The sequence below is a fragment of the Anomaloglossus baeobatrachus genome, chromosome 11, assembly GCF_048569485.1.
Source record: "Anomaloglossus baeobatrachus isolate aAnoBae1 chromosome 11, aAnoBae1.hap1, whole genome shotgun sequence".
In the NCBI taxonomy this organism is placed as follows: Eukaryota; Metazoa; Chordata; class Amphibia; order Anura; family Aromobatidae; genus Anomaloglossus; species Anomaloglossus baeobatrachus.
The window spans coordinates 61736334-61754637 of record NC_134363.1 but is presented as its reverse complement, the minus strand read 5'-3'; positions in this window follow the sequence as shown (position 1 = coordinate 61754637).

Sequence of the window (18304 nt, the reverse complement as noted above, 5' to 3'; positions counted from 1 at the left end):
GTAACCAAAGTTTGGCTGATAGACAATGTTTAGTCGGGGCCCTTAGACTTTTGATGGCCATAAACTACTGTAGATGTTTAGCAACTAAACAGAGCACAATATGTGTGTATATGTTCTCCATAAGAAGAAGGGAGTAAGCTAATGGTAGAGAGATATCTTCCATGAGAACAAAAGTTGAAGTCAAACATGTCCTCCTATTTTTTTTTTACCTTTGGGTACCTTTACTGGTCACCACAGTAAATGCTGAAAAATATAACCCAAAAGAATTGCAAAAATTAGCACATAGTAAAGGTCTAACCATAATACCGACCATCACATCCCGTATAGCACTACTGTCCTCTTATGTGGCAGGGGCACCACCACCTGGCTGCAACTACGGTGGCGCTTCAGAATTTAGATAAATTTACGGTTTAAAAATAAATTTTTGTATAATTGCCGGAAATCTTTTTTCATTGTTTACAAATTTGTATTTGACCTCCTTTATCTTCTCTGTTGATCATGGTTACCAGGCCTGGTGGCATACTGAACTTTGTTGTGTACATACACATGATCCTGCAAACATGCCGTCTGAGATCAGATTTCACAAGCCGCATACAACCAGCTCTTTATACTGCTGCAAGTAAAAGGGGAAAACAAGGTACGGCCTACCTTGAGCAAAGGTCTTCGACAAGTTGTGTGCTGGTACGTCACAATCGTTCCTCAAAAAACAAGGTCTTATTAATTTTTAAATGTAGCACAAAGTTTAATTAATTTGTAGGTGACCACTAGTTACTTAGGATTATCTTTTAAATTGTTTTCTTTTTTACATATTGTAGGTAATCAGATGAATTAATTCATAAGCCTCGGCGTGTGAACGTAGACCTAGGTCTCTTGCTGGTAAGCATACTACGGATCTGTGTTGCATGGATTCAACATATGGGTCTATGGAAATCTGTGGACCATTGATGCATTTCTGGTTTTATACACAAAGGTTATATCTCTAGTGTCGTACCAAATCTTTAATACGGGGCGCCAAGCTCCATCGCATGCCATATTACCGAGTAAAGGCCGCTTTACACACAGCGACATCGCTAGCGATGTCGCTGGTGAAAGCACCCGCCCCCGTCGGTTGTGCATCACGGGCAAATCGCTGCCCGTGGTGCGCAACATCGTTAGGACCAGTCACACATACTTACCTGCCTAGCGACGTCGCTGTGGCCGGCAAACCGCCTCCTTTCTAAGGGGCAGTTCGTTCGGCTCACAGCAGCGTTACTAAGCGGCCGCCCAATAGAAGCGGAAGGGCGGAGATGAGCGGGCCGAACATCTCGCCCACCTGCTTCCTTCCTCATTGCGTGCGGCCGCCAAGTACGATGATGTTCCTCGTTCCTGCGGTGTCACACGTGGCGATGTGTGCTGCCACGGGAACGACGAACAACCTGCGTCCTGCAACGATATTCGGGAAAGGAACGATGTGTCAACAATCAACGATTAGGTAAGTAATTTTGATCGTTAACAGTCGTTCCTGCGTTTCACACGCAACGACGTCGCTAACTAGGCCGGATGTGTGTCACGGATTCCGTGACCCCGTTAGCGATGTTGTTGCATGTAAAGCCCGCTTAACAGATAAATAATGAAAAAAAAACGGAACACGAGCCTTTGACATATTCATCAAGCCTTACCTAAAGCGAGGGTATTCACCTCTAGAGCTGGCAACTGAGGCTAGTAAATAAGCAAAAAGGTGTAAAAAATAAAAACCGCACTTTTCATGCAAAGATGGGTGCAAGGTCCTCAAGGTTATCACCAAAACCTATTGTATACACATCCAAAAAAATGGGGGCAGCACTCAAAGAATCAGAAAACTGTTTTTAATCAGCCCATACGATTTCGCTCTGGCTCTGTCATTTAGAAGCTGAAATCTCTCTTGGGCTAATAAAAATCCACTTTCTCACCATCCGATTTTGGAGTGCTGCCATATACACTGACAGGCAAAAGGGTAACAATGTTTTGAACGTTTGACTTTCAGGCTCCATATCTCACCATCCACTACAGCTTTAGGCCATGTGCGCACTAGAAAGTGACTTTTTCTCAAGGAAAATCCGGACCCTATGAAAGAATCCCGCACCTGAGGTAAAATTAAAAAAAAAAATACACACCAAAAGCGCACGCAGTTTTGCTGGGATTTTTCCGCAGGTTGGTCCCTGCGGATTTTTTATTATTATCTATGGCAAAAACCATGCGGAAAATAAGTGACATGCACATTTATTCCGCAGTGGAAAATCCGCGGGTAAATCCGCAGGTATAAAAAAAAAAAAAACAAAAAAAAAAAACAAATGTGCGCACAGCAGTTTTTTATACCCATAGGGTTTGCTGGGGATTGACTGCAGAAATGTTGGACACATTTTCTGCAGAAAATACGCTGTAAAATCTGCGGTAAATCAGCAGCGTCCGCACATAGCCTCAAGCATGATTTTATAGGCAATCTTGGCTATCCCATAAGTGCAGTTTTTGTCTTTCTTCAGAAAATATTTGTGTGTTGAATTATTGGGCAACTATTACTGTGCAGACTTATGATGAAACTACTGTAAATGAAAACGTAACTTTTCAATCTCAATTGTTTATTTCCATTTGTTAAAGTAAGAATAACTAAACGTGAAAAAATTAATAAATTACAAAATACATTTCCCAAAAAAAAAAATGTATATAAATATAATAATAAATAATAATTCAGCGCACAATATAGCCTCCCTTCTTTTTAGGGCTCGCTCTACTAGAGTATAACTCGGCTCAGTGTAATGCGAGAAAAAAAAAAAGAATAGCAATCGGACCCAGGTTATTCAGTAAGGTAGTGCAAAGCTGCATTTTTTTCCCCAGCTGTATTCAGCCGGGGGGGGGACAAAAAAAAAACAAAAAAAAAAAAAACCCTAAAAAAAAAAAAAAACACATGTCAATGGACACGTAAATCAGACAAGACTCACCTATTCAAATTTATTGGTGCAAGGAAAGCAAAAAAATAAATGGATGCTACACAGACAATCCTAGTGGCTTTTTTTTTTTTGTGGATATATCACGAATCTGTAGTATAGGACACTGTAAATGATTGTTGAATTATAGTTGCTGAGAAAAAAAAAATGCATTGCATATGGATAGCATACACTTATAATATGGATGCAAGGCGAGAAAAAAATTAAATATTCCATACTCGAATTGCACTCATTACACACGGAATACCAAATTGATTTCACTCGTCCTACTTTTCTGGATGAGAACTTGACTGATTTTTTACATTCAAGTGTGAGCAAACCCTTAAGAACAATCATAAGTCATCCATCTATGGAGTCCATGAGCTTAATCTGTTAACGATCAACTTTTTGGGCAGCACCGACTACAGCCTCCAGATACTGCTCAGAAAGGCGATTGTTTTACTTCACCGTAAGGCCTTCTGCTCACCGTGCATTTTTTGCACTTTTTTTGGTTGCAGTTTTGGTCCCAAAACTGCATGCATTTGTGGCGCCCCTGAGGCTTCAGTCGCCACAGAGTATTGCATCTGTTTTAAGATTAACTTCTCACTCGGGAGAGAATTACAAATCACTGGTTTGTTTCACTTACATAAAACACCCAGATAGTGAGCCAGTCACCATACACAGGAAACCAGGCTGGGGAAATCCCCCAGCACTGCTCAGTCATTCCTGAGGTGGGTATAAAATGCATATAGCTGCACACTGAAAAAGCCAAAAATGTACAAGGGAAAATATGGCACTGCATTGCTGCAAAAGAGATATTTAGTTCATGTATTGGCCAATGCATGTAAGCCCGGAAACCAACGGCAAGGTATGTCTCTGTAATCCAGTAACCTAACTCAAATGCCACTATCTAGGTTAAAAACATCCGTGTCTGGGAACAAATGACACTATTTGGACTACATGCCTCCATGTATTGGCGGCTAGGCTCCTGCTACAATGGTTATGAACACAGCCAGGTCTTAGGGCGGAGTGCTCAGTCAGAAAGACTCACTAAAAATATCTAAAAAACTGACCCGCACATCCAACAAATGTGAACAGGTGCTAACTGAAAAAACATAGTAACTATAAAATGCATACAGCTACACACTGAAAAAGCCAAAACTGTACAAGGGAAAATATGGCACTGCATTACAGCAAAAAGAGAGATATTTAGTTTATTTATTGGCCAATGCATGTAAGCCCGGAAACCAACGGCAAGGTACAGTCAGGGCCAGAAATATTTGGACAGTGACACAAGTTTTGTTATTTTAGCTCTTTACAAAAACATGTTCAGAAATACAATTATATATATAATATGGTCTGAAAGTGCACACTCCCAGCTGCAATATGAGAGTTTTCACATCCAAATCGGAGAAAGGGTTTAGAAATCATAGCTCTGTAATGCATAGCCTCCTCTTTTTCAAAGGGACCAAAAGTAATTGGACAAGGGACTCTAAGGGCTGCAATTAACTCTGAAGGCGTCTCCCTCGTTAACCTGTAATCAATTAAGTAGTTAAAAGGTCTGGGGTTGATTACAGGTGTGCGGTTTTGCATTTGGAAGCTGTTGCTGTGACCAGACAACATGCGGTCTAAGGAACTCTCAATTGAGGTGAAGCAGAACATCCTGAGGCTGAAAAAAATCCATCAGAGAGATAGCAGACATGCTTGGAGTAGCAAAATCAACAGTCGGGTACATTCTGAGAAAAAAGGAATTGACTGGTGAGCTTGGGAACTCAAAAAGGCCTGGGCGTCCACAGATGACAACAGTGGTGGATGATCGCCGCATACTTTCTTTGGTGAAGAAGAACCCGTTCACAACATCAACTGAAGTCCAGAACACTCTCAGTGAAGTAGGTGTATCTGTCTCTAAGTCAACAGTAAAGAGAAGACTCCATGAAAGTAAATACAAAGGGTTCACATCTAGATGCAAACCATTCATCAATTCCAAAAATAGACAGGCCAGAGTTACATTTGCTGAAAAACACCTCATGAAGCCAGCTCAGTTCTGGAAAAGTATTCTATGGACAGATGAGACAAAGATCAACCTGTACCAGAATGATGGGAAGAAAAAAGTTTGGAGAAGAAAGGGAACGGCACATGATCCAAGGCACACCACATCCTCTGTAAAACATGGTGGAGGCAACGTGATGGCATGGGCATGCATGGCTTTCAATGGCACTGGGTCACTTGTGTTTATTGATGACATAACAGCAGACAAGAGTAGCCGGATGAATTCTGAAGTGTACCGGGATATACTTTCAGCCCACATTCAGCCAAATGCCGCAAAGTTGATCGGACGGCGCTTCATAGTACAGATGGACAATGACCCCAAGCATACAGCCAAAGCTACCCAGGAGTTCATGAGTGCAAAAAAGTGGAACATTCTGCAATGGCCAAGTCAATCACCAGATCTTAACCCAATTGAGCATGCATTTCACTTGCTCAAATCCAGACTTAAGACGGAAAGACCCACAAACAAGCAAGACCTGAAGGCTGCGGCTGTAAAGGCCTGGCAAAGCATTAAGAAGGAGGAAACCCAGCGTTTGGTGATGTCCATGGGTTCTAGACTTAAGGCAGTGATTGCCTCCAAAGGATTCGCAACAAAATATTGAAAATAAAAATATTTTGTTTGGGTTTGGTTTATTTGTCCAATTACTTTTGACCTCCTAAAATGTGGAGTGTTTGTAAAGAAATGTGTACAATTCCTACAATTTCTATCAGATATTTTTGTTCAAACCTTCAAATTAAACGTTACAATCTGCACTTGAATTCTGTTGTAGAGGTTTCATTTCAAATCCAATGTGGTGGCATGCAGAGCCCAACTCGCGAAAATTGTGTCACTGTCCAAATATTTCTGGACCTAACTGTATATCTCTGTAATCCGGGAACCTAACTTAAATGCCCTATCTAGGTTAAAAACTTCCGTGTCTGGGAAAAATGCCACTAGTTGGACTACAAACCTCCATGTATGGGTGGCTAGGCTCCTGCTATAATGGTGATGAACACAGCCAGGTCTTAGGGCGGAGTGTTCAGTCAGACAGACTTAAGTTAGGTTCCCGGATTACAGAGATATACCTCGCTGTTGGTTCCGGGCGTGTGACATCCATGTTTGCATATGTGTGACAGGTACCGGAGAAAACACGGGTCTGTGCAATAAAAAGATTTTCCATATTTACCTGCTTTCTTCGGTTCTGCTGCCTCACGCTCCTGACCCCCGCTCATTATATTCATCGATTATTCACTGCACTCAGGACCTGGAAGCCGGAGTACCGCGGGGACAGTGCTGGGTACAGCATCGCTGAGGACAGCACCGCGGGGACAGGGGAGTTTTCTGCAAGCACAGTGACATCCAGAAGGTCACTGGAGTTCCCAATGAACTCTGATTACATCCTGATGACCCCCACGAGACCCGCGCTACAGCTTCACGGGTTCATCAGAGTTCATTGGGAACTGTGAAGAGTTTCCGATACTGTTCTCGCGATGCTCCGGCTTCCAGGTCCTCACCAAACACACACACACACACACACACACACACACACGGATACACCGAACACACACACACACACACATAGCGCACATGCATGTATACACTGAACACACACACACACACACACACAGCTGTATACTCACCCAGCGATGCGGTCCCCGGCACTCAAGTCCCCAGCGCTGTCCCTGCTTCCAGCTCCACAGTGCACTGAATATTCAGTGAGTATAATTAGCGGAGGTCAGGAGCCGGAGGCAGCAGAGCTGGAGACATCACCGCTGGAGAGAGGTACATATAGAAAATCTTTTTATTAAAAAGACCTGTGTTTTCCGGTACGTGTCACACTGATGTCACACGGATCACATCAGTGTGCGATCCATGTGACACCCGTTCTAACGGCGAAAAAATGGGCATGTCTGCGTGTGGGATCATGAGAGGTCACACGGCCTGTGTGAAAACACGGACGTGTAAGTGACAGCAAATAATAACATGGGTACGTGTGGCATCAGTGTTAAAAACGGATGTCAAACGTACCTGAAACACGGATGTCTGAAACCTGCCTTAGTCACAGAACAGCTCAGGACAGAGAAGAGAGCAGACAGCCTTGATGGAGCAGCGTTTAACAGGCTGGCCCTGGGATGGGAGAAAGTTGGAGATAATCCCAGGGCCAGGGGCCACAACACTGCACTGAGTCTGCAGAAGTGAGACTGAAAGAGGGTGAGACACAGACAGCCGGTGGAGATGTTGGGACAAGAGGAGATGGTAGCTGAGGTCGAACATAACCGTTCCTACAGTGCCAGCGCAAGTCGGGGTGCAGGACCCTCTGTTGGGGACACCTTCACGGATTCCAACAAATCTGCAGGAGATGGGGATTTCATGTCCCATCATTCACTACCCACTTTCCCGGAGCACAGTGAGATAGGATCCGGGGTCAGGGCTACGGTCGAACCCCATGGCGAGGACCTGCGTCACAAGCATATGGGACGGGACACTTAAAGCTGACAGCGGGGTCCCCAAATTGCTTCAGGCTACGGGAAACAGTGTGTCAGCGCAAGGAGGAAGGTCTCACACATTTCCACAGACACTGGTGATTGCCTCTGATTCGGGACCGGCTGGAGTCCATCCATGACGGCAGAGAGCGACACCTACGGGGCACCTTAAGAACTGTGAGTAAACGGAACTTTGAACCGAAGCCCCCTGTATCCTTGTCATTGCCGGCGCCGCTGTCCCGTGCTTCGGCACCATCAGCCGTCCCCATCGTCCTCATCCTCCCTGGGGCTTGCTCCACCTGTAGGGAGCTGAACTATCTGAGCTGCGCTAACATCAGTCCCAGAGGAGAGCAACATCTTGCGCCAGCTAATCCCTGGCCGCACACCACAGGTGGCGCTGCAAAGCATCCCCCATTCCCATCCAACACCGTCCCTGGAAGAGGAAAAGTCGCAGGAAGAGTCGGCGGCCGAGGAGGCCAAGACCCCAGTCACCGCAGCAACCGGTGACACACTTCTCAGGGACCCTTCGCCCTCCTTCCATCCCCCTCCTACACCTTGCACCTGTTTGTTTGTCATTTACATGTTGCAGACAGGGCCACGGAGCCGGGTCAGGCCAGTCACAGCACAACCCCACAAAGCCACTAGCCTGGTGACGAGCAACCCCTTAGGCCCCGAGGGGCACCACACATTTCCTTCCCCAGCAAAGTCTATGAGATTTCAGTTTTTCTGTCCATATGATGCAGCTTTTTTTTGGCCTTTTCTTTGTGGTGACCACATAGATGCAGCATGTCAATTCTTTCTGCGTTTTTGCTAGCAGTTTTGAGCTCTTCCAGTCAATAGATTTAACTTAAAAAAAAAAAAAAACAACAAAAGATGCACCGGGCGAAAACGCAGTAAAAAAATATGCAGTAAAACGCGGCAAAAAATACATGCCGAGAGTGCATTGTTTTGGGCCCAATAACATGCAACTTTGTAGTTTGCTTTCACACTGTGTTCTTTTCCCTGTTCAGTGGTCCCATCGGGGCTTCCATCCAAACCCCCCGCAACACGGTACAGATGGAATCACTGTGTTCTGTTGCACACCATTTTTGGGAGTAGCAGACTGTCTTGGTGTCCGCCTCCAGTAAGCGTGCACTCCTGAACATGGTGCACAGCAGAGCACATGGTGACTTCCATCTGCACCATTATAGTCAATGGCCGCATCAGCACATACGCCCAAAACCCATTTTTGTGGAGGTTCATCCGGATGACCCGACGGGAACAGTGAACGGGAAGAGGAACACAGTGTGAAAGCGACCTTATCCACAAATTCTCAGTAGGGTTTAGGTCAGGTGAGGAAGGGGCAGGGACATTATTCTGTTATCTTAAAGGCTTTTACCTGCAGTTAAAGAACTGGTCAGCATAATTTGGAAGTGTAAAGTACAGACCTGGCTATAATACAGCTTAAATTGATACCTTTGTTTTAGAAATCCACTTTGTGATTATTCTTTAATCACCATTTGTTGTTTTCCAGAGGCGGATCTAGGGGGGGCTGGTGGGGCATCTGCCCCAGGCGCAATGTCAGGGGGGGCGCTGTCAGGCCGACAGATGCAGCACTCGGAGTCTCCCTGGCGGCTAGGGTCGGCGTAAGCACCTAGCTGTCAGCAAGGGCGGTGATGTGTGCTGCGGTCCCCAGGCCGAGTTCCTGCACCCCTTACAAAAAAATTTTGTCCGTTAAGGGATGAGTTTTATACTGAAAAACAACTATTTCACCTTCCTAGATGTACTGTACCATCAGATCCTTGGGACTGCGATGGGCAGTAAAGTCGCACCAACTTATGCAAATCTATTTATGGGAATTTTTGAATCTGTTTTTATTGAACAATCTGAATATCAGAACAACATTATACTCTATAAAAGATACATAGATGACTTATTTATAATTTGGAGGATAACGTGTCTAATTTTATTTCTCATATAAAAAAGAATAATTGGGGTTTATCTTTCTCCTCTACTATTAATAAGGATACAATAGATTTTCTTGACCTCACAATTGCACACAAGGAAAATAAGATTTGTACTAAGACCTTTTTTAAAAAAGTAGACACAAACGGCTACATACATTTTAATAGCGGCCACTATAATAAATGGTTGCTAAACATTCCCATTAATCAGTATCGGAGAATTAGGAAAAATTGTACACTAGATGATGATTTTAAGATACAAGCTGGAGTTTTATATGACCGTTTTAAATGAAAAGATCTACCCCAAAAAACTTTTAACCCGTGCTTTTAAAGAAACCAAGAACCTGAGACAGGAGGATTTGATTATAACCTCCAATAAAATGTCTCCTCGTGATGGACCCTCTGATTTTAGCTATAATTTTATTACCACTTTTAGTCATGATAATGCGTTAATTAAGAAGACCCTTAATAAACACTGGGAGATCCTTTTGGGTGATCCTGTGCTTAAGAAGATTCTTCCATCCCATCCAGGCATCACCTACAGGAGAGCCCCGACTATTAGGAATATTGTGGCACCCAGTAGGTTGAGAGTTCCTATTAATTCTAAGAAGAGGAACGCTCTATTGGGGTCTCAAAATGCTACAGCAAAAATTGTCTATGCTGTACATCCATTGCACACAAAAGAAGACTTTTGGTACAGCTGAGGAACCAGATAAATATACGATCAAGGGACATCTCACATGCCATTCTGATTTTGTGGTGTATCTCATTGATTGTGCATGCGGTAAAAAATATGTAGGAAGGACTAGACAGCCCCTACATAACAGATTAAATTCCCATAGACATAACATCAAGAAAGGGTTCCTCTTACATGGATTGTCCCGACATTGCACTTTGGTACATGGAAAAAAGGCAGACATCATTATAACACCAATTGAACAAATCCCTATTGATACTCCTAATAGAATAGAGGTTTTAAATAAAAAAGAGACTTTTTGGATTTATAGATTGGATACATTGAAACCAACTGGACTTAATGAAGTAACTGACCTGTTTTACTGATCTGTTGTGCCATTTGGGAGTTTTTATTCATTCTGACTCCTTTTATTATTGTCCCCTTTTTATAGGCTCTATGTATATGTATTATATATGTTCTGAATTATCAACATCTCCTCTGAATTTATCTGGCGGATTGCGCGGGTTTAACCCCTTCTCCTTCTCCACTTTGATCTGCAAACACGTGGGGCCGCTGCAGCCGCCATTATCTGATGCTATCTATGGTGGTTGTGACCTCTCACAACCTGAATCGGTGAGTGTATTGTGATATATGCTAAACCGTATGTGTAATCTGGTAAAACCCTATCAGCGCTTCTCTTTTCTAGTTTCCGAACCGGTGCCGACAGACCGCTTCGTGCAGGAGGTCCAGCGGGAGACGACCCTTGTGCCCATCCCCCACGCCTCGGCTGAGGCCGCATCGGGTTGCCGCTGCAGGGCAGCACCCCCAGGCCATGACACCGTGGGACCTTCCCCTCAGAATGCCAGTCCTGGGCAGCGTGAAGGAGGTCTCGCGTGGCCCGACCCGTGCGCCGGGGCCTGCAGTAGCCCCTTACTGGGATAGAGGACAGACCCCGCGGAGAGGGAGCGAAGGAAGGCGGAGCTGGTAGCCCGTACAAAAAAAGAAAAGGAAAGCCTCCGTCAGGCCACCTTCCGGGTATGGGGCCCGTTTTATGAATGACAAGTGAGGAGGTTTGACGTCCGGGGGTACGGGTTCATATACGAACCGGGCCTGGAGGCCGAAATCTTTGTGGCCCGTCGGGACGTCAATGCCCACCTACCCGAGGACCATCCAGGCCGCAACCTGATGCCGGGGGACTTGGTCCAATACACCAGGCACTGCGGGGAGAGGGGTTGGTTTGCGCTGGATGCGAAGCTGAGGGGCAGTCAAGAGGCCCGAGTATCCGCCCAGCCCCCTCCCCTGGCCGACACCGTGGATCTGGAGTAAGTCAGCGGTCCACCGTTGTTAGAAGTTATCCCCGTTGGGACCACCAGTACAGTTGGAAAGTTTTTTTTAAATAAGAGCAAATCAACCGAAGAAGTAACCTGATTGAAGTTTTGATTGAACCGGCCGTTGCCGGCAACTGTTGTCCCCGTAGGGACTGTCTGCAATCCTTGCATAAGGAACTGCTTATGGACAAGCCCGAGAACTTGCAGGGCAACCATAAACTTAGTGGAATGTAAATAAAAATGCAGTTGGCTTGATTCCGTTACCGCCTCCGGAGAGGCTGATTTGGGAGGATGGGCCTGGAGGAAAGGGATGGCCCAGGCCCGCCACTACCGTAACCGGTGGCGATCCTCCGGGGGTTAAGGGGGTCCCCATGGACGCGGGTCCCCTGAAAGAGACAGAACCCGCTCGGGCAGCCTGGTGATGGACTGGGGCAAGGGGTGCTGCCCACTTAGGGGCAGCATCAGGGCCAGGTTGTTTGGGTGGAAGAAGAGTGGAAGCCGTTTCAGTTTGCAACGTTTAAGTACCGTACCTCCCGTTATGGGAAGATTGATGCAAATACTTATGTTTTAATGTTTATTGTGTTATACCCCTTTTCTACAGTTAACAAAAATAAAACCGGTGATGGACGGGCAGCTCGCGGACGGTCTGCATTTTACTAAGGGGGAATGTGGCGCCCTGGACAAGCCAGGACGTCACAAGTACTACAACAACATACTCCAAACCCCGGCTAGGCACATTTAGGTCAAATACAAATCCTTGTTGCCTCCCTCCAGGGGCTGATGTCCACACCAGGGGGTGGGCCAGGCAGTTGGCCCCGCCCACCAAGGAGTTCACAGTCCTGGAGGCGGGAAAAGGAGTCAGATTAGTTTTGAGTTTTGGAAAGTGAAGTGGCAGTAGAGGAGACTGACCGTGTCCGGGTGCGTGGCCCGGGCACATACAGCAAGGTTGGCAGACGGTGGTGACCGTCTGCAGGAGAGGCTGATTGGAGTGAACCGTAAGGACCGGGGATGGGCGGTGGCCCGCCGGTACTGGATCAGGGAGTGAAGAGAAGCCAGCACCATTCGGCAGGGCCTAGGGACCCCGACCAGGCTAGGAGTCGCCGTAAAACTGGTCAAATCCGTTAGCGAAGGGAACCTCCGGGGTTTCCCAGCAGTCAAGACTCAATTGAAGGCAACAGCTCACACCGTGAAGGGAAACAGTCACCGCCAAGGCTACAGTTCCCAGGGCCAGAGCCTGCGGGCAAAAGGGGCTCCCTCAGTATCCATCCAAGCTGGGGAGCGGGTTACCGGTGGGAAGCCATTGGAACAGTGTAAACAACACAGGTGCAGGGAAAGGCAGTCACCACCAACCCACCGGGAGAAGTACCGCAGCCGTCTGTGGGACCCGTCCATCCAGCCGTTTGTTTTACTGGAGACTTTGCATTCATCATTGGCTGAGTGAGTACCACCGTGCCGTGCGGCACAGCGCTGCCCCCGCGACCCTGCACCTCACCAGGCCCCGTAACCTGCCTGTCATCCCTAACCCTCACCGGGGCCCCGGGACAACCAACCCCCCTACCCACGGAGGGGAGAACCAACATCCAAGCTGCTCCCTGTCACCGCTCCCGGGATCCCCGTCCAGAGCAGCGGTGGTGTCACCAATCTCACCACAACCGTGGGTGGCGTCACGGACAATATCCCTAAACCAAACCACCCCCCTTTCACTCACGGGCGAGGAACGCCGCTCGAGTCCCCGGGATCCGGCCCATCGCTCGAGCCACCGAGCAGCAGCAGCCGGACCCGAGCAGTGGGTGAGCGCAGCGTCCCTTCCTCCGCCTGTCGGTGGACAGACAGTTCTGGGGGTATACAGCACTGGTTTCAGGGGACAGACAGTTCTGGGAGCATACAGCACTGGGGTGGGGGGTCAGACAGTTCTTGTGTATACAGCACTGGTTTCAGGGGACAGACAGTTCTGGGAGCATACAGCACTGGGGTGGGGGGTCAGACAGTTCTTGTGTATACAGCACTGGTTTCAGGGGACAGACAGTTCTGGGAGCATACAGCACTGGGGTGGGGAGACAGGCCGTTCTGGGGTATACAGTACTGGGGTCAAGGGACACAGTTCTGGGGGTATACAGCACTGGGGTCAAGGGACACAGTTCTGGGGGTATACAGCACTGGGGTCAAGGGACACAGTTCTGGGGGTATACAGCACTGGGGTCAAGGGACACAGTTCTGGGGGTATACAGCACTGGGGTCAAGGGACACAGTTCTGGGGGTATACAGCACTGGGGTCAAGGGACACAGTTCTGGGGGTATGAAGCACTGGGGTCAAGGGACACAGTTCTGGGGGGTATACAGCACTGGTGGGGGACAGATAGTACTGGGGTATACAGCTTTATCAGCTGATCTTATAACTATGTTCATGTTCATTTTCATGGATAATTCTTTCGGTCTAATATAGCGCAAAAAGGATATTTGCTGATATTAATTATTTGAACTTTATTGAATAGGCACTCCTATTATTACAACGCGTTTCAGCAGAGTTGCTTTCATCAGGTAAAATAGGAGATTTTTTTTGCACACAAATGTAAAAGCGAAATCAAAATTTTACCCTATAGCCAGCAAGGGGCACCATATAAAAACCCTTTTGCGATATGGTTTTAGAAGATTTTAAACATCTTGATTCGGGTAATACCAGGATTGCATCTAATCTTAGTAAGGGTGAAAAAATAGCTCTAAAATCCCTAAAAATGAACATGAACATAGTTATAAGATCAGCTGATAAAGGAGGTGGTGTGGTCATACAGGACAGGGTGGATTATATAAAAGAAGCCCATAATATCCTATCGAATGCTGCACAATATTGTAAGACAAGTAAAATGAATTATGACACTGCGGTTATAGCATATAATGATCTAATTACCAGAGCAACTGTAAATAATATTCTTAATAGCACTGAAAAGAAATTTCTTATGATTAAGGATCCTAAAATGGCCTTTTTATACCACCTCCCCAAGATCCATAAGAATCTTGAAACCCCCCCGGGACGACCGATTATTTCAGGAATTGATTCTTTGACATCAAATTTGGCTGCATATATTGATGAAATTATGCATGCTCATGTATTAGAACTAAATAGCTATCTGAGAGATTCTTCTAATTTAATAACCATGTTAAAGGATATTGTTTGGAAAGATACATATCACTTTATTACAATGGATGTGTCTGCTCTCTATTCAAATATAGACCATGATTTGGGGTTACTTTGCTTCTCACATTTTGTGGAAAAAGATACCAGGCTGCACCCCTTACAAAAAAATTTTGTCCGTTAAGGGATGAGTTTTATACTGAAAAACAACTATTTCACCTTCCTAGATGTACTGTACCATCAGATCCTTGGGACTGCGATGGGCAGTAAAGTCGCACCAACTTATGCAAATCTATTTATGGGAATTTTTGAATCTGTTTTTATTGAACAATCTGAATATCAGAACAACATTATACTCTATAAAAGATACATAGATGACTTATTTATAATTTGGGACAATAAGGAGGATAACGTGTCTAATTTTATTTCTCATATAAAAAAGAATAATTGGGGTTTATCTTTCTCCTCTACTATTAATAAGGATACAATAGATTTTCTTGACCTCACAATTGCACACAAGGAAAATAAGATTTTTACTAAGACCTTTTTTAAAAAAGTAGACACAAACGGCTACATACATTTTAATAGCGGCCACTATAATAAATGGTTGCTAAACATTCCCATTAATCAGTATCGGAGAATTAGGAAAAATTGTACACTAGATGATGATTTTAAGATACAAGCTGGAGTTTTATATGACCGTTTTAAATGAAAAGATCTACCCCAAAAAACTTTTAACCCGTGCTTTTAAAGAAACCAAGAACCTGAGACAGGAGGATTTGATTATAACCTCCAATAAAATGTCTCCTCGTGATGGACCCTCTGATTTTAGCTATAATTTTATTACCACTTTTAGTCATGATAATGCGTTAATTAAGAAGACCCTTAATAAACACTGGGAGATCCTTTTGGGTGATCCTGTGCTTAAGAAGATTCTTCCATCCCATCCAGGCATCACCTACAGGAGAGCCCCGACTATTAGGAATATTGTGGCACCCAGTAGGTTGAGAGTTCCTATTAATTCTAAAGAAGAGGAACGCTCTATTGGGGTCTCAAAATGCTACAGCAAAAATTGTCTATGCTGTACATCCATTGCACACAAAAGAAAGACTTTTGGTACAGCTGAGGAACCAGATAAATATACGATCAAGGGACATCTCACATGCCATTCTGATTTTGTGGTGTATCTCATTGATTGTGCATGCGGTAAAAAATATGTAGGAAGGACTAGACAGCCCCTACATAACAGATTAAATTCCCATAGACATAACATCAAGAAAGGGTTCCTCTTACATGGATTGTCCCGACATTGCACTTTGGTACATGGAAAAAAGGCAGACATCATTATAACACCAATTGAACAAATCCCTATTGATACTCCTAATAGAATAGAGGTTTTAAATAAAAAAGAGACTTTTTGGATTTATAGATTGGATACATTGAAACCAACTGGACTTAATGAAGTAACTGACCTGTTTTACTGATCTGTTGTGCCATTTGGGAGTTTTTATTCATTCTGACTCCTTTTATTATTGTCCCCTTTTTATAGGCTCTATGTATATTATATATTTTTTTTAGAGAAATATTATGTTTTTATATCTATTAATTTATATGTTGCTCTTCAGAATTTAAATAACTGCATACACAGCCACCTTGAACCAGCTATATCCCTGGCCCAGGCGCCTTAGATTTTATTCCCACGGTCCCAGTTCTGGCATCTACTCCGTACCGCTGTACTATGTGTCCTCATGGTAGGGTCAAGAGCATGCGCACACATTTTTTCCCACGCTTATGCCCGCTAATAACCTTCAGCTCGTTGATACTATGATCCTCTTTGAAAAAGAAAAAGTAAATATCACATCCTTTTTAACACACAAAGAATATAGCACACATTATATTTTTATTCACATATATTTATATACACATCACTTTGTACTCCTGGGTGAAAGAATTTTTATTCTATATAAAAAGTTCACAGCAAATTATGCATTTTTATTATCATTTTATTTCATCTCTTTCCTTTATCATTTTTTCTATATTGAAATGTTTTTAATATATTTATTAAACATATGTTTTATTTAATTGTACGCATATATCACAACCTTGTGAACATAACTTTAGGGATACACAGCTTTTTGAGAACTACTGGTGGCGTACACCACAAAAATCGAAGGTTACCTTATGGGCAACTTACTTGGAGTTCGTGTCCTGATTTTTGACATTTTTTTTCTTTCCTCTTCTTTTTATTTTATAATTTTCCATTTTATGAATGTGTATTTCTCATATAAATTGTTATTATGACCAGTATAATAGCATTCTACAAAGTATATGATAGCTGTGAAAAACGCTGTATCATGCATGCAGATCTTTTTTTCTTCCCGTTTTTTTTTTTTCCCTTCTGACTTTTTTCAAAGTGCCGGGAGGCGGTACTTTGTGGTTACCACAGGTATAAAAAGGCTTCATTTGTATGTACATGTAGTGTTGATTTACTGGTCCTGAAGAAGAGGTCACAGACCTTGAAACGCGTAGACCCATGGAATAAAAGAATGTTCTGAATTATCAACATCTCCTCTGAATTTATCTGGCGGATTGCGCGGGTTTAACCCCTTCTCCTTCTCCACTTTGATCGGCACCGGTTCGGAGGAAGTCTCCACAGGTGCCTCCGGTATCTCTCTTCCAACGGCCTCGGACTTCGGCACCTTCCACGGGAGCGGCTCCGGGCGGTCACGGGCCCCGTCTGCAGGTCGGTCCGCCTGGGCGGATGGGCGGGGTACCGCTACCGGTGGTGGTGGTAGCGGGCCTAGTGGCAGGGCAGCAGCAGCCAACATGGGTAGCGGGGGAGGTAGCAGGGCAAGCAGGTGTAGACCAGGCCCCTCGGCCGCGATGACCGACCCACTAGGGGCACAGGAGCATGGGTCACTTACCCTCTCTTCCAAGACTCCCTCCACCTCCCGTCTCCGTATGGCCGCCACCACCTCCGCCATGTCGGCCTCCCACTCCTCTAAGAGGAGTTGCATCCTGATCTGCAGCCGCTGTTGGAGCTGGGCGGTCCGGACCTCCACCCACGCCGCGGTTCCAGGTGCGGAGGCTACGGTGCTGCGGGACGGCTGGTACATCGCTGCAGCGGCCTCTTCCAGGAACCACAAGATGGCCGCAGGGTCCTGGCGTCCCTGCTTTTATAGCCGCGAGTTACATGTGGCCAGACGCCATCCATCCCCCTTAGTCTTTTTCCGGCTCCTCCTCTACAGGGGCGGGGTTTCAGCTTTCACGCCTCCACTACTCGGGAAGACGCTCGAGCGGGGACTTTTCGCGCCCAAAATGGCGGCTTCTCCAAATTTTCGGCCGGACACCTCCAGCGGTCACAAGGCGCACCTCTACAAGACGGCAGAGCGGTAAGATCCTGTTCGTGACGCCAAGTTGTCGTGGGCGGAGGAGGGGACGCTGTGCTCACCCACTGCTCGGGTCCGGCTGCTGCTGCTGCTCGGTGGCTCGAGCGATGGGCCGGATCCCGGGGACTCGAGCGGCGTTCCTCGCCCGTGAGTGAAAGGGGGGTGGTTTGGTTTAGGGATATTGTCCGTGACACCACCCACGGTTGTGGTGAGATTGGTGACACCACCGCTGCTCTGGACGGGGATCCCGGGAGTGGTGACAGGGAGCAGCTTGGATGTTGGTTCTCCCCTCCGTGGGTAGGGGGGTTGGTTGTCCCGGGGCCCCAGTGAGGGTTAGGGATGACAGGCGGGTTACGGGGCCTGGTGAGGTGCAGGGTCGCGGGGGCA